At 35.7% G+C, this 22,500-nt stretch overlaps 1 protein-coding gene across 1 annotated transcript in view; it reads left to right on the top strand.

The window, feature by feature from the left end:
* Window positions 1–22,500, top strand: part of LOC144966194 (dopamine receptor 2-like) — a 297,783-nt gene that overhangs the window by 168,033 nt on the left and 107,250 nt on the right. Inside the window, exon 3 of the mRNA XM_078902353.1 lies at window positions 8,416–8,500. The gene's annotated coding sequence lies outside the window, so the exon portion shown is untranslated. The remainder of the gene's footprint in view (window positions 1–8,415; window positions 8,501–22,500) is intronic.

The following is a 22,500-nucleotide window of genomic DNA, read 5'->3' as shown; positions in this document are numbered from 1 at the left end:
GATGGATGAGATGGATGGATGGATAGATATTTTTCTTGAAAGTATAATATGTATGAATTTAAATCTGCGTGAAATTATGTATGAATACGTGTGCAAATATGCAAGCTTTTAAGTATTTTGAAGATAATTGTAAAACACGTGACCATCTTATCGGTTGTGGTCATGGATTTGAACTCCGGAATTGGATTGGCAAAGTTTAATGCTTCTGTCTAAATAAAATGATGTCGAATGAATAGTTGAGTCCTTGGAAAAGGATCTTTACTCACATTCTCTCACCGTACTCAGGTGTAAAATGAGTACCTGGCCTTTAACTGCGTTGTCTTTGTCCGAGAAATTGTAATATCGCCTGACAGGCGTCATGTCCCGTCCTACATGTTAAATGTTGCTGTTGACCAGGGACCCCTTGTAAAGCGCTTTGAGCACATTTAGTGGATATTGCGCTATATAAAGCTCAATATACTAGTAAACTTCTAGTAACCTTCAGATTGTGGCGTTGATTTTAAACAAGATATCAAAAGTTCCCAACTACAACTGTCGACCGGTAGATCAGTTGGTAGAGCACTCGCTTTACACGCAAAGAGAACGAGATCGGTCTCGGGTGCAGTCAAGATTTTTTATCTGATTATGCCGTCTATCCGGCAGTGAGTGGGCAGATGGGTCTGTAAGATACGTTGCGATAGAGTAGCGTCCTATCCAAAGGGCAGCAAATATTTGCTATTGTCCGTTTGACATAATAGATTCCGGGATAAACTCCAGCTATGAAGGACTACAACTGTGAAAGCATTAAAATGCTTAGTTCTTTATCTAGATCTAAAATAAAACTTAGATCAAGATAAAATAACGATACCACAGAAAAAAAAAATCAAAACCAAACATGAAAAATAAATTCAAACTATGCAGTAAATTGAAGATCCTTGACTTTTCCCTTCTATTCCCAAAAAATGTTCAGTTGGTATAAAGAAGCAATATTTAGATATCTAAAATACACTACGAATTTCCCACCGGGAAGCTTCCATAGTTGTTCTATAGCATGTCCATCGACAAAGAAGAAGAAGAAGTAGAAGAAGAAGAAGAAGAAGAAGAAGAAGAAGAAGAAGAAGAAGAAGAAGAAGAAGAAGAAGAAGAGGAAGAAGTGGAAAGAGAACTCTCTATCTATTAATCTATCTTCCTATCTGTCTATCTATCCATCTCTCCCTCTCTCTCTCTCTCTCTCTCTCTCTCTCTCTCTCTCTCTCTCTTTCTTTCTTTCTCTCTCTTTCTCTCTCTCCCTCTCTCTCTCTCTCTCTCTCTCTCTCTTTACGTATGATGAGAGAGAGAGAGAGTGTGTGTGTGAGAGAGAGAGAAATAGAGAGAGAGAGAGTGTGTGTGTGTGTGAGAGAGAAAGAGAGAGAGAGTGTGTGTATGTGTGTGTGTGTGTGTATGTGTTACTTTGTGAGTGTGGTATGCGTTTTTTTAGGAAAGCAATTTTCTTTCCTGCTTCTTTATTTTCCATCAATACGTTCTGTACACTGTGTCATGACTGGGCTGACATTTAGATACTCACTTTGAATAACAAGAGAAAGGAATTAGAGAAAACAGATACTCTCTACAGAAAACAAGACTTCCACTGATAAAATGTGGTTACCCGGATGAAAACAAACAAAGCAGCCGTTCACTGACAAAACACAGTATCTTCATTTTGACCAATGAACTTTTACTTCAAATTGCCATCCGTTAAGTCAAAAAGTTTCAAGCTTAATTTTTTTGAATAATGTATCTTATCTTTGAGACGCTTAAACGCGATTACAGGTCACCTATATTGATCGAGTCGGTAATACTTTTCTCATTTAGCGAAATGAACAATTAAGTTTGTGAGTGCACTTTAGAAGAGACCAATGGAAAATCTGCCGTAGACGCTTGAAAAACACATTTCAACAATTTTTGGAAAAAAAAAAAGAATTGTCCTTTTTAAATATCTATCGATCTATTTAAATGACCCTCCTCATCTTGGCAAAAGCTCTCAAATCGGAGACTTCCATTGAACCTTTTGACAAGGTCAGGGTCATTTTAATTGGATTCGATAGTCTGATGTCACGTCGCCCAGCAACGGCGGCTATCGTGGTTCCAAACAAAGAAAATCGGCACTTTTTTATCTTCATGCTGGCTAGAACTTTTCATTTGTCTTGTGATCAGAATGTGTAAAAGTCAAAACATGATCAGATTTATAATGGGTTTTTTTCCCTCTGGATACGCTTTTATGATCGTCGGAGAAATATTTCACAAGGCCGTCCGCCATTGTTCCGATAGTTTAGAGCCAGTTACTAAGTTACCATGCGTCATTACGAGGGAAGTGACCTTACGACTGTTGAAGCGAATTAATAGGTATTGTAAGGATCAAATTTTTAAAATGTGTTTTGTTAGAGTACAGCAGACATTGGGTTTCCAATTTGCATGTAAGTTGGTTTGTTCTTGGGAGCTGGGCACGCCGGCGAGATGACTCAAACATGTGAGAGTAAATTTGACTCTTTTATTTTGGACTTCTCGTGAAAAGCACTTAAATAAATAAAAGATAACGATACGAAATTCCTTGATATTTTTGACTTCACAAAAATGTAATTGTTGTTTTAAAAAAACATTCAACACGATTAAAGAGTTGCGCTTTGATAGTTTGTTATGTTTTGTTTTCTTTTCTTTTGTTTGTTTTTATAATAATCAACCGTTTAAGTGGTAGCAACTATCATAAGAAAAGTGTAGACAAATATATGCAATCATCCTTCCCAAACATATACATTATGACTGTGCATAGAAGTTTAGGATATTTCATCAAATAAAAAAATGACCCTTTAGTGTCGCTTCCCCCCCCCCCCCCCTCCCCCCTTAAAGATTTATTTTGTTTGGTTTAAATTGCTCAATTCATTGATATGTTACTTTTTAGAAAATTGTTCGGTTGAAAAGAAAATTGATAAGGTCCCAACAGGAGTTCTGTCAAAATGGAAGATGAGTTTTAAAAAAAAGGCGTCTTAAATAGAGTTAACTCATCATTCAAAACCTCATTATTTTGTTTAAAAATTTTTGAGCTTTTTTATATAGCGCAATATCCACTAAATGAGCTCAAAGCGCTTTACAAAGGGTCCCTGACCAACAGCAACACGTAACGAGACATGACGCCTGTTAGGCGATGTTACAATTTTTCGGACAAAGACAACGCTGTTGACGGCCAGGTACTCATTTTACACCTGAGTACGGTGAGAGAATGTGAGTAAAGAGTCTTTTCCAAGGACTCAACTATGCTCCGAGCGAGGCTCGAACCCAGGACCTTCCGATCCCAAAGCGAGTGTCATACCACTAGACCACATAGCCGCATTATGATTTTTTTTAATACGGAAATTCAAGGCACACTTTGCTTGGTAAATTGTTCTCTCTCCAGTAAATCTTTACAAAGATTCAACCTGAAAATAAGAAGATGGTATTTCATAACGTAAATATTTCTTGTGCGGCTATGTGGTCTAGTGGTATGACACTCGTTTTCGGATCGGAAGGTCCTAGGTTCGAGCCTCGCTCGACGCATAGTTGAATCCTTGGAAAAGACTCTTTACTCAAATTCTCTCACCGTACTCATGTGTAAAATGAGTACCTGGCCGTTAACAGCGTTGTCTTTGTCCCCGAACAATTGTAATATCGCATAACAGGCGTTATGCCTCGTCCTACATGTTAAATGTTGCTGTTGACCAGGGACCCCTTGTAAAGCGCTCTGAGCACGTTAAGTGGATATTGCGCTATATAAAAAAAAGCTCAAGCTCAAAGGTCAACGTAAGAGAGACATAGTGACCAATCGTGTCAAAACCGTATTGTATCGATTTGACATGTATGCTGAAAATTTAATCTAACAAGTTAGTTGCCCTACTTTAGAAAAACGACAGAAAACTCGTCCTTCAAATATGGATCGATTTAAAGCACACTCATGTGCGGCTATGTGGTCTAGTGGTATGACACTATCTTTCGGATCGGAAGGTCCTGGGTTCGAGCCTCGCGCTCGGCGCATAGTTGAGTCCTTGGAAAAGACTCTTTACTCACATTCTTTCACCGCACTCAGGTGTAAAATGAGTACCTGGCCGTTAACAGCGTTGTCTTTGTCCGAAAAATTGTAATATCGCCTAATAGGCGTTATGTACCGTCCTACATGTTAAATGTTGCTGTTGACCAGGAACCCCTTGTAAAGCGCTTTGAGCACATTTAGTGGATATTGCGCTATATAAAAGCTCAATTTTAATTTAACCTTGAAAAACGCCACGAGACAACCATTTCAAATTTTGAAAGCATTACTGCAGAAAATATCATAATCTGTTTACATAGAGATTACTAATTGGCACAAAGAGTAATTCTTCCTTTACTTCCCGGTATGCGTCAAACTCTTTAAAATGAAGGCAGTGCATAACAATGCATTTTGGTTGAATATATTATTACATTCCATAAACCATTCCTTAGTAAAAACGATATGAATATTTTTTTCTTTTATTCACTATTCAGTCAAATTAAATTTCCTGTCTAATCAAATAATTGAAACAAAAATATACGCTCCATTAAAGCAGCAAAACTTTGCTTTTTCTCATGGTCATTTCAACAACACTTAAATAACTCTTCAATTTGACGAAATTTCTTTAACTTTAGCATACTAAGAATTTATATTTGGAGATAACTAATGTAAAATTGAAACAGTGTGACTTAAATAGAATAGACACCTATACTGGCAAACTGAGCCACGTAATATTTATTGTAAAAATGTTTTTTTATATCCTCATGTTTGATATTACATAACCTAGTTCTAGTCCTAGCCATTATTTATATAGAGAATGGATACAACTCATTCCGGTTTTTGCTACACTCACTCTGCAAATCGACAGTGTTGTCTCTATCAACATAGATACTATTCGTACTTATAGTCTGTGTAGATTTGGGTCGGAAACGTAAATGCGTCCATGGTGATTGTCTGTTTGTCTAAATAGGCTAGAGAAACGGCTATATAGGCACTGCGAATTTACTTTCTTGCCCGAGGAATAATATTTCCACTCTCTTCTAATTTCAGTATTGTTTAGTTACCTAAAGAAGTTATAAGTTATTGTTCGGTAGTTCAATTTCTTGTCATAAATATTCGGTTAATCATAATTTATATTTGACTCAGGTTATTCAATACAATTTTCCATATCACTATTTATTCTGTCCCTTTTGCCCACCCTACAGTGGTGGACAGAAGGCTTGGGTTAGATCTGACATTAAGTACCTTAAGACGGACCAGCATTATGTCCATATGGTAGCAAGAAATTGTTACAAGGATAAAACTTCCACTTCATTATTGTGATTAAAGTTTAGCCTTATAAAAAGAGATTGATAGCGAGAACAAACATTCAATGGGACGACTGGCCTCTTCTTCCGGATCAGAATAGCTAACATTGTTTATCTGGAAAAAAAAAGTTATTTTAAACTCTTAGAATTCAGACCTTTTGAATTAAGAGTCACTTTCGTCACATGAATCAAGCGTATACTGGGCAAAAAGAAACATGTCTTTTGTAAGAAGAAAGCAGTGCAGACCAAATAGTTTTCATTAAGAGAGCAGTACCCTCGTACCACTCTACGGGAAAACGAGTAATGTTTGATGTTAGCTGAAAAGTAAATCGAATCTGATGGGATGATTTTAGTAACCCCCCCCCCCCCCACTTCGATTCAGGAAAACCTGGATCAAGAAATCAAAGTTCAAGTGTTAGCCTTTAGATTAGAACAACGACATTTGATACAAACTTTATTTATAGATCAACTTTCATCCTTCTAAATGGTTGGTATTGATGCAAATAACTCCAAGCATCAGTAACACACTTTACAGTCACCTGGAACGACTACAAAAGACGTCTAACTTTTACGTCATGGCACAAGACCGAAGGGCTAGAGGGCTCAGGTGGTCGCTGGTTCGGATAAGTAAGTAAGTAAGTAAGTAAGAAAGTAAGTAAGTAAGTAAGTAAGTAAGTAAGATGCAAATAACAACGTCTATAGAGACGACAAAGTAATAATTTCTCAATAGCTTGTCCACTCTGGTGTATTCCTGATTTGAGGCGACGAGTCATCATCATCATCATTGCCTTTTTCACCCTGGGTCAGGGTATAGGCCACAGACAAACAGTTTCCATCCTTCTCTATCCCGAGCTAACTTTTTTATCTCATTCCAGGTCTTACCACTTCTCCGTATATCAGCTTCTTTAATTCTTCTCCATGTTCCTCGTGGCCTTCCTCTTGATCTTCTGCCCTGAGGGTTCCAGTCCAATACTTTCTTTGTTATAGTGGAATCATTCTTTCTAACCGTGTGTCCAATCCACCTCCATTGTCTTCTTCCTATTTCCTCTTCCACTGATTTCCGCTGTGTTCTTTTCCATACTTCTTCATTTTTTATTCTATCCATCCATTTTATTCTGAGTCACATTTAAGAATTTTACACTGAAAATCAGAAAAGTTAGTGAAGCAGGCCCTTTTGTTGATAAAAATAGGAAATGAAGAGTAGAAAAATGCCAGAAGACAATAGAGAATAAAAACATTGCGGCGATGAGGATTCGAACCCAAGCCTTCTACAATCAACGACATCCTTAATAATTAATAATTATTATTTAGTTTGATTTCTAATTAGTGGCATAATTTTCCTCCATTTAAGTTTTATTATTTACTATTTGTGGGTGTGTATGTTCAACAGCTTAAATGTTGTTGTTGCTGTTGTTGATGATGATGATGATGATGATGATGATGATGATGATGATGATGATGATGATGATGATGATGATGATATTGTTCTACATTAAAGAACTAGGAGTAAAAGACCTCAAATAGAGATGATAACTTGAAAAATTTAGAGACTTGAAATACAGTAGATCTACACGAAATGTATTTAACACCATCACTGAAAACAACCCAAATGATCTGGATTAAAACACAATCAAGAACCTTCATGTTCCATCAGAATATCGCTAATGGCAAACATCACCATTGATCTTTACCATCCGTGATAGAAAATAAACTTCCGTCCTTTGGTCTAGAAATAAATAAAATGTTTTCTTTTAAAGTCTGTCTGTTTTCTATAAAATAAATAAGGAATTCCGTGGTAATAACATGGACTTCGCGGGACTACTTTTGTCTCATTTCCCATTCATGACCGGGGTGATCTTGGTGTGAATGGAACATTTTGTATTCAATAGAGTTTGACTATAATCGGTATAGAGTAAAATATCTTTAACCGTCGTAACGTCACTTCCTTCCAAATGACGCGTGGTAACTTAGTAACACTGGCTCTAAACTATCGGAACAATGGCGGATGCTCGTATGAAATATTTCTCCGGCGAGCATAAAGGATATCCAGAGGAAAAAAAAACCCATAAATTTGATCATGTTTTGACTTTTACACATTGTGATCACAAGGCATATGAAAAGTTCTAGCCATCATGAAAAATCAAATGATCAAATGAACGTTTCGGGTTTCCCCTTTATCAACAAAACAGGATGAATGAAACACCACAGATGAATGAAATGATGTGGTAGTCTATGACTCTCATTCATCTGTGGTGTTTCATTCATCCTGTTTTGTTGATAAAGGGGAAACCCGAAACGTTCATTTGATCTGTTTTTGTAATTAAATTGAAGCTTACATTCAATTTTACATTATTATTTATTTCTAGATTTCTAGCAAAATCAGTAGACAACTAAGACGTTTAGTGACGTGATTGAACTACTTTTATTCGGCACTTTGTGCGGCTTTGTGGTCTAGTGGTATGACACTCGCTTTCGGATCGGAAGGTCGTGGGTTCGAGCCTCGCGCTCGGCGCATAGTTGAGCCCTTGGAAAAAAATTATCTCACCGTACTCAGGTGTAAAATGAGTACCTGGCCGTTAACACCGTTATCTTTGTCCGAAAAATTGTAATATCGCCTAACAGGTGCCTAACAAGCCGTCCTACATGTTAAATATTGCTGTTGACCAGGGATACCTTGTAAAGCGCTTTGAGCACATTTAGAGGCTATTGCGCTATATAAAACTCAATTATTTAAAGCTCAACTATTTACCAAATACCCAGGCCACAAGCAGCTTCGGATAGTGAGTTAAGTGCAAGTCTTAAAAAGGGGGCATTTGATGGAGGGAATCAAACATCATTTTTTTTTTACAAATTGATATACGACTACCTTGTTAATCATTTCTAAATTAAGGATAATTTTATCACTCGTCACCTTAAACGATTAGTTAGAAAATCTGCTAGGGCATAATGATCGATCATTTGACACCAATTTAGATGAACTTGCAGATAAGCTCTTACCTGAAAAAAATAGCATATAAAATGTATCCATTTCGTGTAAGCGTTTTCTGTTTTTAAAGTATTATTCACCCTCTTCACCTTCTTTGTATTCCTATCCAGATAACAATTCCTGTGATTTGAATGAAAATTGATTTCAGTGACAACGTTGTATAAATCATCAGCGGATTTGGATACTGACGAACAGGTATGATATGCTGTATCTTAACTCACTCAACCCTAACACCGATTTTATCTGTAGTTTACCAGGGTCACTTCTGCCCCATGCCTTTTTATTACATTTTTCTAAGACAAATTATAGGCGTAGTATCAAAGCTAATGTTTTTAGTTTTTACATGTTAATGATAGTTGAATAAAAATATCTATGGACATGCTCATTTTTAATACATTTTTTTTCCAATTTTGTAAAGAAGCAATAATCTGGGATTGAGTGAGTTAACGTAGTCTTCCAAAGCTATGTCTAAGGGGCCATAATTTCAGTTAAGAAGGACTGAAGGGGAAGTAAGAATTTCTTTTAACTCTCTAGATAAGTCGCCAGCTATACTGCCAAGTACTTTCAGGCTTATCACAGACCAAGCTACATAATCACTGCTAGGTTTTAGCGTATCCATCGTTAACTTATAGCCTGACACTGACCAAAAAATGACGTCAAAATGCCAGTCTTTGGCCACAAAAGAAAACAAATCGTGAGTTGTATTCAATAGTTCAACCAATGAAATAACTTGTTTTCTTGAGCTCTACTAACGACAACTCACTAGACGCTGCACAAATCTAAAAAAAATTACGTCAAACTGCCAGTCCTAGAGGGTACTAGTGTCAAGCTATAGATAGTTCGAAGATGACGTCACTCAGGTCTGTGTTATTGTTTTTTGCCATCCGCGTTTATGAGTATTGCTCACTGAACTGTTTTAACCCGACTATAAACGTTCATGGATAAACACAGTTTTGTGTGTTGGTCCTTTTTACTTCCGGATGGCAATGTTATGAGCTTCTGAGCCAAGCGCATACTATCTATATATTAACGATGGCTACGGTATTAGTAGGGACAGACTACTCCCTGGACCGATCAGCTTTGCTCGAAAAGCACGTGTTCTCTGCCATTTGAGCAAAAGAAACATACGTGTGTTTTACGAATATTATGCCAAATGGTCATGACATCTTGAATGTCCAATGTTCGACTCGTTCGATGGTTGCCAGATTTGGGACTGCTGCTGGTTTGCATGATCAAGACCTAACCTCCATTTCTTGAACAATCTGCACTCCTGGTATATTTGGTTCTTGCTTATTACATCCATTTCCGTAAGCAGAGATAAATATTCCTTATGACATTTGCTGGAGATTAAGAATCTGACACAGCTTATTGTGTTTCTGACTTAACCAATTTTCAATTATGGTAGCCATATTTCTTCCACTACAATCCAACCATAACAGTGCATTGACCAAGTTGATGTACACAATTTAACGAAAGATAACCGGTGCAATAGAGATAATATTCTAAGTTATTCCACTTTACCCTTGGGGGGGGGGGGAGCGCCAAATAAAGGCTGATATTTCATCAGTCAGTAATGCGCCATCAATCAATTATTGTTTTGATGGGTTTGGGGATGTTTAAAAATATATCTTAGATGAGGATGAGGGAGATATGTATAAAAACGAGAGAGAGAGAGAGAGAATGAGAGAATGAGAGAGAGAGAGAGAGAGAGTCAGACAGAACATGATACAAAGAGAGAGAAAGAGATTGTGTATGTATGTGTTTTGTTTTTGTTTTTTTTTTAATGATTTTATTTTTTAATTCTTTATTTATTTTTTTTTTGTTTATCTTTGTTTGACATTCTCCTTTCATTATTTATTACTCTAGGCTACCCATTGCTTGATCTTCAAACACAGTGATATCTATTCTGCAATTTCTGACACTTTTCTATAGAGTTTATTTATTTTCACCAAGTAAATATGTCTTCTTTCAAAACATTTATACGTTCCAACTCCCCGAATTTACCATAATACATTCCGTGTCTGTCATATGCCGCTAGCTATGTTTATTTTTCTTCCCTCTCTCTTTTTTCCCCCAAACGTTCAAATCGTAAATCAAAACTGTAGAGTTTTACTTTTTTTTTTTCTTTCGTTGTACACGATGAATCGCGGCCATTTTCATAAACCATCGATGATGGAATTCAATTTTATTGGCTCCTGTCATTCAAATCCAGTGACCCCGATACTGTCGTACTCTGGCAAAACCCATATTTAGAAATTTGGCCAGACAACTCGGCCTTCAAATATCGATCGATATAAATGACCCTCATCTTGGCAACAACAACAACAAAAACTCTCAAACTTGGAACTTCGTGAAGTCCCAGGTTTGAAAGTTTTTGTTAAGACGAGGGTCATTTAAATCGATCGATATTTGAAGGAGAGTTTTCTGGCCAAATGTTTAAATATGGGGTTTTCCAAAGTACGGCAGTATAGACAGTGGTACAATATTTCGATTCTACAGACTCGGATGGCGTTCGGGAAACAACTGACATACTCTATAAAACACCTTTTTAAAAAAATTTGGCCAGGAAAATTATATTTCATATATCGATGGATTAAAATAAAGTCTCCGGTTTGAGATTTTTGACAAGATACCGCTAGGTTTAATCGATCGTTGTTTTTAATGTAAATTATTTATGACCATGACCAAATTGGAAAATATGTGTTTTGTTAGAGTATACGACACACAACATTTCTTGACCAATCACGCATCCCCCCTCCCCCCCCCCCCCCCCCCCCCCCCCCCCCCCACCCCAGACTCGTCCCAAACCCATTTACCACGATCGATAACAAATCTCGGAACGACTCCTCGCTTGAACACTCTCACTCCACGACTTCCCCGAAAATGCATTCACTTTTTTCTATAATAAAGTTATTTCTCCAAACTCGATGAAAGCAAATTCTACTTTTTTTATATTAATTTTTTTTTTATCCATCCATTGCTTTTATATGCATCTATCTTTAAATAGGTATGGTGCTTGTTTTGTTTTGTTTTTGTTGTTTTTTATCGTTTATTTTTTAAAGATCTAGATAAAGATATTCATATAAAGCACGAATAAAAATTCACGATAATCTATACGCTTCAGATTATTATTTTTTCTTCTCTCCGTAGGCCATAATAAGAAATTTCCAATTCATTCTGTACAAGTCGCCTGCTAAGCCTCCAATTTTGTATAGGCATTTTTATAGTATCCGCCACGGCCTCTAGATAGTGTGCGCTTGGCTAAGAAACTCACAAAATTGCCATCCAGAAGTATATCGGACCAACACAAAACTATGTGTAACCATGGACTTGTGTAGTCCGCCCAACCCTATCCTTACCACCTACAACAAAATCGTCACTAATTTGTTACGACACAATATACAATTTTTCTTATTCAGATTTTTTGTGTACATCAAAAACTTTGAAGAATGATTTGTGTTTGATTAATAAGAAAATAAAGTTGTTTTGTAGAGAGTTTGTTTGAGTTTAAAAAATCATTTTTTTCTGCTGAGTAAGCCTGCCATTTTTGGAAAATGCAGAAAAGGATCGGTACTGGGAGTGTTTAGTGAAATTTACTCATGAACATGGATGGCAAAAAAAATTAACAAAGACCTGAGTAACGTCAACTTCATTCTATCTAAAGCCAGGTCGGCTCCTTCCAGCACAAGAGTACATTAATTTCAAAATTAAAAAAATAAAAATAAAATTCCCTTTATTCATCCCACAGGGGAAATGTGTCTCTAGTGTCTATTCCAAGGGAAGACTGGAATTACCCAGGCATCAGCCGCAGTGTAGCGCCGCAAATTGAGCTAAGGCGAGGTGACTTGCTCAAGGCCACACAGGGCAGCGATAGATGATCGAACTCGATACCTTTCGGGTAGGAAGCAAAGACCGTACCCCTGAGCCACGCTGCCATTCAAGACGATAATACTTAAAATCTGAAATTATTGTTGGTCATCTTTTATCCGGACAAAGGTCTGAAAAAAGGGTATGAAACAGTGACAAACAAAGCAGTGAGCAAAATACATGCCTGGCACTGTTTCACACACACACTAATTTCAGATCTTTATCTTACACCAGTGCTTGCTCCCTAATAATAATAATAATAATAATAATAATAATAATAATAATAATAATAATAATAATAATAATAATAATAATAATATAATAATGATGATGACGATGATAATAATAAAAGTAATAATAATATAATAATAATAATAATAATAATAATAATAATAATAATAATAATAATAATAATAAATAATAATAATAATAATAATAATAATAAATAATAATATAATATACACTTTATTAATCCAAAAAAATGGAAATTTGTTTACAGACGCGGCATGCATAAAAAAGTATAAACACAAAGTTGAGAATCTATGGCAACACTGTATACATATATATATATATATATATATATATATATATATATATATATATATATATATATTATATATTATATATATATATTATTTATTTTTATTATTATTATTATTATTATTATTATTATTATTATTATTATTTAAAATATTTACCACAATGTTTGAGACAGTCTACATTAATGTTTCAGGCTTAATTTGCCATCGTCAGGACTGGGTTGTTTTGTTGACTGTTGTTGTTTCTTGAAGTGGTTCCGGTTTAAAGTTGCTTAACAAGAATTTACGCCGATGGGGACACGTTCCGTACATCTCACTTTTCGTGTTGAGTGTGGCTTCATGAGGGTGTTTGATTATAGTATATTTCTCTTCCAGGCATAAGCTACATTGTTTTGATGTTGGTGTGTATCCTGTTGCTTTAGATAAAATTTTCCATGAAATGTTGTGGTCTAGTTTGTTGTCTTTTAATTTCCAAATATGTTCGCTGAGTTTTGTGGATGTTTTTTTGTTTGTGTTTCTAAATGTTGAGGTGTGGAGGTTGTATCTTGTTTTGAAATGATTTTCTGTTAGTCCTACATTACTTCATTACTGCATGTCGAGCACTTTTCGTACCATATTTGTATCAAACACGATTCAATATATATATATATATATATATATTATATATATATATATATATATATATATATATATATATCCAAATGCACAAAAATGTAAAAAATATACAACCAAGAACCAATAGTGAAACTTTATATATTAATTTGATAAATTGAGATAGACCATAGATCTACCTCTGGCCTCTAGTCCGAACTTGTGTGTTTATATTTAAAAAATATTAATTTAAATCACAGTTGCGCGTTAAAAATTCGAACACCATGTGGCAAAAATGAATTTAGGTGACTTTAGTTAATGTGTCATTATATCTGGAAAAGACTCCGATAACAGGTTTCCCGTCTGTCTAGATTCTACGTTTTGCGCTACCATTTTTTTTATTGTTTCTCTCGTATTCTTAAGAAGGGTTTTGAGCTCAAACTATTCCGTGTGCAGCATTTTGTACTTTTGAAGTTGTCATATTCATTTTTCTCTCCATTTGAAACCAAGACTCAGAAATCTAGTCAGTCCTCATCTTATCCGTCGTACTGTAAATAAAACAAAGATCTCGAGGAAGATTGTTTTATTATTTAATTTTTTTTTTGGGGGGGGGATGTTTTTTTGTCTTATATTTTTCTTTCTTGCTTAGTCTGGCACTGTTTTATACATAGTTTTTTTCACTTTGGTATTTGCTAAATTAAAAAATGTCTTAACCCTCTCCTTGCCAACTATAGGAAAATCGTCACATTCGTTACGATGCAATCAACATTTTTCCTTATTCAAGTTTCTTTTATTTATACACCATATTTTTTTTAAGCGAACAGTGTGTTGTGGCGTATGTTTTGCTAAAGAAATTATGTATCCAAAGAATTTTACTGCTATTATGTCTGAGTGATAAAAAATCTATTTTGTGTTAGTTGGGTGTGAAGTTTTGGAGAAAATCCTGAAAATGGCTGGTAAGGAGAGAGTTAAAAGTTGATTTTAAAAAGCTTGTCCTTCCGGGTCAATTTAATTGATCAACATTTGAAGAACGAGTTTTCTGGCCAAAAGAATTTTTTTTTTAAATTTAAAAATTGAGCTTTATATAGCGCAATATCCACTAAATGTGCTCAAAGCGCTTTACAAGGGGTCCCTGGTCAACAGCAACATTTAACATGTAGGACGGGACATGACGCCTGTTAGGCGATATTACAATTTTTCGGACAAAGACAAGGCTGTAAACGACCAGGTACTCATTTTACACCTGAGTACGGTGAGAGAATGTGAGTAAAGAGCCTTTTCCAAGGACTCAACTATGCGCCGAGCGCGAGGCTCGAACCCAGGGCCTTCCGATCAGAAAGCGAGTGTCATACCACAAGACCACATAGCCGCACTTATAATGTTTACTTTTTCAGAGTCCGGCAATAATGCAATGCATTGTCCTTGAAGCTGCTAACAGCTAATCTTATGCGTTTGTAACCCACTGACTTTGGATCTATGTTGGGAGATACAAATGCCAAAAAGTGAAATTTTTCAGTTAAAATTTTCAGAAATATTATTTTTTTTCTCTGTTTCCAAAGAAAATGCCAACTATATTCACTCCCCGCATTAGAAAGAAAAATACTAAATCCTCCCTAAACCTGGGCGCCCCACTAGCTCAGTTGGTAGAGCATTTGCTTCGTAAGCAAAGGGATCCACTATCCACCCATATTCAGTGATAAGGTTGAGTAGTTGAATCTGTTAGATCTGGTGAATGTACTTGCCAAATAAACTAGCGTCCTATACAAAGGGTAGCAAGCCATTGCTAGTGTCTGTTTCACGCTATATAACCGGGAAAAACTGAGAGCTACATGGCTCTTAACTCACTCAACCCTAACACCGACCATATCCGTAGTTTACCAGGGTTACTTTCACCTCATGTCTATTTATTACATTTTTCTGAGACAAATTATAGGCGTAGTATCAAAGCTAATATTTTTAATTTTTATATGTTAATGGTAGTAGAATAAAACTATGTACATGCTCATTTTTAATACCTTTTTTCCAATTTTAAAAAATAGCTAAAATCTCTAGGATTGAGTGAGTTAAGGACTACTACCCAGGACTCATGACTTTAACTAAAAACGCATTTTCTAGTTTCTAAATCAACCCGTTTGAAGGGGTTGGATTCCATTTCTTTCTCAGTTAGAAGCCGCTATATCTTTTATTTTAAAAAACCAGTTAACTATGCGTCTATGTGGTCTTGTGGTATGACACTCGCTTTTGGATTGGAAGGTCCTGGGTTCGAGCCTCGCTCGGCGCATAGTTGAATCCTTGGAGAAGGCTCTTTACTCACATTCCCTCACCATACTCAGGTGTAAAATGAGTACCTGGCCACTAACAACGTTGTCTCTGTCCGAAAAAAAATTGTAATATCGCCTAATAGGCGTCATGTCCCGTCCTACATGTTAAATGTTGCTGTTGGCCAGGGACACCTTGTAAAGCGCTTTGAGCACGTTTAGTGGATATTGCGCTATATAAAAAGCTCAATATATATTTATATATATAACTACTTTAGTCTGGAAAGTCACACATTTTCAATTTGGCTAGAAAAACTCGTCCTTCAAAAATATCGATCAATTTTTTTAAAAGGGAACCTTGCTAGATCCCAAGTTTGAGAGTTTTTGGCAAGATGAGGGTCATTTAAATCGATCGATATTTGAAGGACTAGTTTTCCGACAAAAATTTGAAATACGTGTCTTTCCATAGCTCGGCAGTTAACAGATTAAATACAGTAACTGTCCACAGCTCGGGCAGATTCATATTTACTTCAACAGAGATAATAGGGTCTCTGCGTGCGTTTATCTGATCGTCTCAATCGATCATTTTGGATTCCCGTTGTTGAAATGTTAAAATAAACCGTGGCCAAACGAAACGCTGGAAAGTTTCTTTCTACTTCTTAGACAAAACATCCATTAATCTCTCTCTCTCTCTCTCTCTCTCTCTCTCTCTCTCTCTCTCTCTCTCTCTCTCTCTCTCTGAGATGGGGAATGGCCGCCACTTCAAGTCCGTTGCGAGCGAAAGTTGGCAATCTCTCTCTCTCTCTCTCTCTCTCTCTCTCTCTCTCTCTCTCTCTCTCTCTCTCCCCCTCTCTCTCTCTCTCTCTCTCTCTCTCTTCTCTGAGATGGGGAATGGCCGCCACTTCAAGTCCGTTGCGAGCGAAAGTTGGCAATCTCTCTCTCTCTCTCTCTCTCTCTCTCTCTCTCTCTCTCTCTCTCTCTCTCTCTCTCTCTCTCTCCATAAAAGATTTTTGGTTTGAATAAGGGGTAGTTAAGCTCATCTCTATGCCCCTGTTTACTGATTTCTCCTGCGAGTGGGACCCCCGGAAGGTAGCAATTTATATTGGTCAATCACTGAAATCTGATGTGATTTCTTGATCTCCAGGGAGTGAATATATTATTACCATGAGAAGTAACGGCTTTAAGAAATAAGATATTAAATTATAGGTCAGTCACAGTTGCTTGTTTTATCTTTTTTGTTCGTTTTTTTAAATGTTATCCATCCTTCTTGCGATTTATTTCCGGGTTTTTTTATATATTTATATTTTTATCGTTTATCGTCGTTTTGGTTTTGATGATTTCATCCATCATTTTGTGAGGTGTTTTGTTTTATTGCGTTTTCTATTTTGTTTATGTGCTTCTATGTTGTAATAATGGTTTTTGTTTTTGTTTTTTTGTTTTTATTTTGGGGGGGGGGTGGGGCGGTATTTTCTGTGGGGCTTACTGTAGGTTTACAAAAAATGGATAAGGTGGAATCATCCTTTGGCTCATTTCATGACTACTTTTATCATATTTTGAGTTCTGCACAACTTATAAATGGTACGTGACGCTGCCAATATAAATACAAAATGACCTACTTGATTCAACAAAACGTAGCATAGCAGATAATGTTTGTGTGTTTGTTTGTTTTGTTTTGTTTTTGTTTTTATTGGTTCTTTGTTGTTGAAGTTGTTGTTTCTTTTTTCTATAGTTCATTTTTTTTATTTTTGTATAAATGTTAGGATTTGCCTGTCAGACCAGGGTGGCCGACAATGGTATCAGACAATACAATCGTGGAGTCCATGTGATCCACGAGGAGTGTATTGTCCATTTTAGTTATCGTTGTATGGCAGGGATATATATATATATAGGTTGGTCAAAATAGTAGCTTGTCTGACGGTTGGCAACAGCTCTGTTGAATGTAGTCATTTTGTTTGCTTATTATTTATCCAGTTAATACTACATGAAGACTAAAACATATATAAAGAAAATCAGATTTGTTGCACATGTTTTATAAAGATTGAATGAAGCCTAAAACATATATAATGGAAATCAGATTTGTTGCACATGTTTTATAAAGATTGAATGAAGCCTAAAACATATATAAAGGAAATGAGATTTGTTGCACATGTTTTATAAAGATTGAATGAAGCCTAAAACATGTATTCTATAAAGGAAATCAGATTTGTTCCAAATGTTTTATAAAGATTGAATGAAACCTAAAACATATATAAAGGAAATGAGATTTGTTGCACATGTTTTATAAAGATTGAATGAAGCCTAAAACATATATAAAGGAAATCCGATTTGTCGCAAATGTTTTATAAAGATTGAATGAAGCCTAAAACATATATAAAGGAAATCCGATTTGTCGCAAATGTTTTATAAAGATTGAATGAAGCCTAAAACATATATAAAGGAAATCCGATTTGTCGCAAATGTTTTATAAAGATTGAATGAAGCCTAAAACATATATTCTATAAAGGAAATCAGGTTTGTTGCAAATCTTTTATAAAGATTGAATGAAGCCTAAAACATATATTCTATAAAGGAAATCAGGTCTGTTGCAAATCTTTTATAAAGATTGAATGAAGCCTAAAACATATATTCTATAAAGGAAATCAGGTTTGTTGCAAATCTTTTATAAAGATTGAATGAAGCCTAAAACATATATTCTATAAAGGAAATCAGGTTTGTTGCAATCTTTTATAAAGATTGAATGAAGCCGAAAACATATATTCTATAAAGGAAATCAGGTTTGTTGCAATCTTTTATAAAGATTGAATGTACAAAAAAAAAAAAGTTTCAAAGAGCGTGATATATAACCAGCGCATTAGAGGTTGTTTTTTTTTTCTCATAATTAAAAAGAGTTCTATGTTCTAATTTTTACAGCTTTTTTTCATATAAAGTCTCGAAAATGAATAACCGTAAATGATTAGAACTTGAATGTTGTTCTAAAAATTGTATTTGACTCCAGATTGTCCTCTTTCAGTTGGTTTTAAGACATTAAATTATTGTCCAAATAAGAGTAGGAAAACGTTATCGAGATTTAAAGAATTTAATCAATGGATGGCTTAGTATAGGTTGACCGAGATATCGCCTCGAAAGAAATACTGACGTGGTCGATTCCCTTAGCACTAAATAAAAAGGGGTATTAAATTGCAACCCTTAGGCAGATTTGGTTGTCGAGATGAATCGAAAGGGTTAAACGAAGGGATCGCTGATTTACATCAACAGAATTCCAAAAGAGATTACACTTCCTTTAAGTGCATTGATTTCTCTGATACGAAGTCTTTCACTAGACTAAGTTTTTTTTACGACAAAGTGGCCAAATCATAATTGAAGAGCCTCGTGCTGAAAGTATATTGGTCACGGGAAGTTAGTTTAGAAAAAATGGAGGTTAAATTTTGGATTAGGCTATATAAAGTATTATAAAAATGTAGTATTGAGGTAGGGGACTTTGATTGTATTAATCATGCACAAATTCGGTGAATGAACTGAGATGATTGTGCTTGAAGTTCATCTATCACTGATGAGTTAAAAGTATTTGGGTCTTCGATTTATCCGAATGTGTAACCCATAGCATTAATTCAGTTGTGTCCGAAGGAATCGTATAAAAAATTATGTTTTAAGTCAAAATCATCAATAGTAGTAAACAAAAAAAAACTCATACTCCGTGAAGTCCCGGGTTTGAGAGTTTTTAGCGAGATGAAGGCCATTGTAATCGATCGATATTTGAAGACCGAGTGTTCTGGAATCTATCTCCATTTCTTTGTGTGTGAAGTGAGTGCTCTATCAAATGAGCTGTCGGTACCCCTCGCTAATCTGTGAACTTAGGTCATTAACCATAAGATGAATGGATAGAAATAAATAATAATAAAATAATGCTGAAAACTTATATAGCGCTATAACTCCGAGACACCAGACTCTAAGCGCTAAATAAACGGTATCTGTTTTAAATATATCATTGATTATTCAGAATACAAATAAAATCAAATAAATGATAAGATAATAATATTTTTCCCTTAATAAGATAAAAAGAGAGTTTTGATGATTCGTGAAAGGAGGTATAAGGGGTTGACGGAGGAGTGAAGCAAATCCTAGAATTAAAATAAAATGGAATCGCCCTAAATTTATATAGATATTCCAATTTAAAGTCAATTTGAAAATATATTAGGAACCCTCATCCATACAGATCCAACGATGGGTTTCGATAAAATTTCCATTCAACATCTGTCCATGACATCCTTCATAATTTACTCCTCATTGCCATCATGTCCTTATTATTGCCTACTTTCCATCTTTGTGCTTCTCCTTCTCCGCATTCGCAACTACAACCACCACGTTCTTCTTCTTCATCTTCTTCTTCTTCTTCTTCTTGTTCTTCTTCTTCTCCTTCTTCTTCTTCTCCACTCCCCTCCTCCTCCTCCTCCTCCTCCTCCTCCTCCTCATCCTCCTCCTCCTCCTCCTTCTTCTTCTTCTTCTTCTTCTTCTTCTTCTTCTTCTTCTTCTTCTTCTTTTGCAGAAGATAAAGACCCACAATTTTATAAGATTTGTAATCATTGTGTAAACCACTAACTCTGCCAAAGATAAATACATGAACTGCTTGCCAGAGAGGACGGCACGGTCAACCCACCAATAAATAATAACCATGACCCACAAATCTGCCACACTCCGAAAAAATCACATATTCTTATCTGAGCCAGATCTTAATATCGGTAGACTAAGATAACTCCCAACTTAAAAAAAAACAACAACAAACGGGAGCTTTTGTATTGCGCAATATCCACTAAACGTATTCAAAGCGCTTTACAAATGGTCTCTGACCAATAGCAACAATTAACATATAAAACGAGACACGACGCCTGTTAGGCGATATTACATTTTTTCCCCAACAAAGACAACGTTAATGTCCAGATACTCATTTTACACCCGAGTACGGTGAGAGAATGTGCGTAAAAAGCCTTTTCCAAGTACTCAACTCTGCGCCGAGCTAGGCTTGAACCCAGGACCCTTCAATCCTAAAGAGAGTGTCATACCACAAGAAAACATAGCCGCACAATAATGTGAATACGTCTCAAATCTTAGGCTTCAAATAGGCCTCATGTTTCAGACTATTTGACAAGTTTTTATCTTAATTGACCAATATTTGAAATAAATATTTCCTGGCCAAGATCTTCTTCTTCTTCTTCTTCTTCTTCTTCTTCTTCTTCTTCTTCTTCTTCTTCTTCTTCTTCTTCCCTCCTCCTCCTCCACCTCATTCTTCTTCTTCTTCTTCTTCTTCTTCTTCTTCTCCTCCTTCTCTTCTTCTTCTTTCTTCTTCTTCTTCTTCTTCTTCTCTTCTTCTTCTTCTTCTTCTTCCTCCTTCTACTTCTTCTTCTTCTTCTTCTTCTTCTTCTTCTTCTTCTTCTTCTTCTTCTTCTTGCGTTTTGAAGCTCACTGAGAATTTTGTCGGATTTTGTCGGATTCAGGGAGGAATTTTCTACATATCACTCTTGCTTGATCTCGTCTTTCAGTAAGGGCCTCCTTTGTCCAAGGCGGTGTAACGCAATTAGTTGATATAGACAAAGAAGGCGCCAGGTTAGAAACCATCAGGAATGTGCCTAGGGGAAATGAGAAAGTAGACGACATATCTGCTACACATTGACGAAATACGTTTTTTTACATTTTGGACAAAACCTTACTTTATTTCAATTATTTGGCAGATTAAGATAACTGCTTAAAAGTCTGAAATTTAAGACTTCTTTTCCCAAGCATGGCAAATGATTTCATACGTAGGATTATTAAGGGGCCTCAGGTTTTATAAGTACTTTGCGATAGACTAGCGTCCTATCAAAAGGATAGCAAGCAATTGCTATTATTCGTTTCACGCTATAGAACCCGGGATTAACTCCGGCTTCATGGGCCTAATGGCTTTGAAGGACAACAGGTTTTATACAATTTGACAAGTGGGGGGGGGGGGGAGACTGCTGGTGTTATCTTTATCAATCGATGTATGAAGTAAGAGTTTTCTGATCAAAATGGGGAAAATGTTTCGAACGACAGAGGAATGTACCTAGGGAAATGAATACTTACAGAAAAAATTGAAACTAGACAATGATTTTAGAGAATGGCTTTGTGATAGTTTAATTGAATTATTGCTGTCAGTCTAGTTTCGAAATGATATTAGAACCATTGGAGTTGAAGTAATTGTTGGGTGATATTAATTACTCAGCATAAAATTCCACTTGAAGTTCTCCAGTCACGGAGTCGGGGGATTTTGAGTCAAATAGAAATGTGCAAGGAATATTATAACTATCAACAATTCATTCATGATCTGTTATTTGGTTAACAAAATAGGCACAGGCATGACCTATCTTAGTCACGATTCTGGCTTTGCTTATCATATGAAAATAAATAAATTATAAATATATTCACCAAAACGTGTTGGACGAGTAAATAGAAAAGGCACGAGAAAGGATTAGCGGAGATTGTTTAACCGGTGGAAAAAAAGGAATATCAAAGAATATTGTACATTGAATTCTAATGCAAGTTATGAATGCCAGAATTGCCAGTTTGGCGTTTTGATGTCAAATTTTTAATCAAAGTTGGCTGGGTTTTTTTAGATGTTTGGCTTGGAGAAATTGGGTTTGTCATTTCGGTACTTAATTTTGGTCATTTGTTAAAATAACCTAGCTTTACCGATCTAATAAATATTCAAATACATAACAAATGTGGTGTTCGTGACATTGCAAAAAGGCATATCGTAGGAAAAACTTTACAAAAATGTGACTTCCTTATAAACAGACAAAATCGAGATAACACCTGAAAACGTACAAAAAAGCTGGATCATTCACAGGAAACCAAGGAGTCGTAAACAGGCGTAAACATATATCAAATGCGCATTAAACAAGCTTACAAACAATCGTATGGACAAGCGATG

Source organism: Berghia stephanieae, chromosome 2 (genome assembly GCF_034508935.2).
Source record: "Berghia stephanieae isolate SIO BIC M18660-M18661 chromosome 2, UCSD_Bste_1.3, whole genome shotgun sequence".
In the NCBI taxonomy this organism is placed as follows: Eukaryota; Metazoa; Mollusca; class Gastropoda; order Nudibranchia; family Aeolidiidae; genus Berghia; species Berghia stephanieae.
Note: the sequence above shows the minus strand (reverse complement) of the source record. Positions and strands in the feature narration are given on the sequence as shown.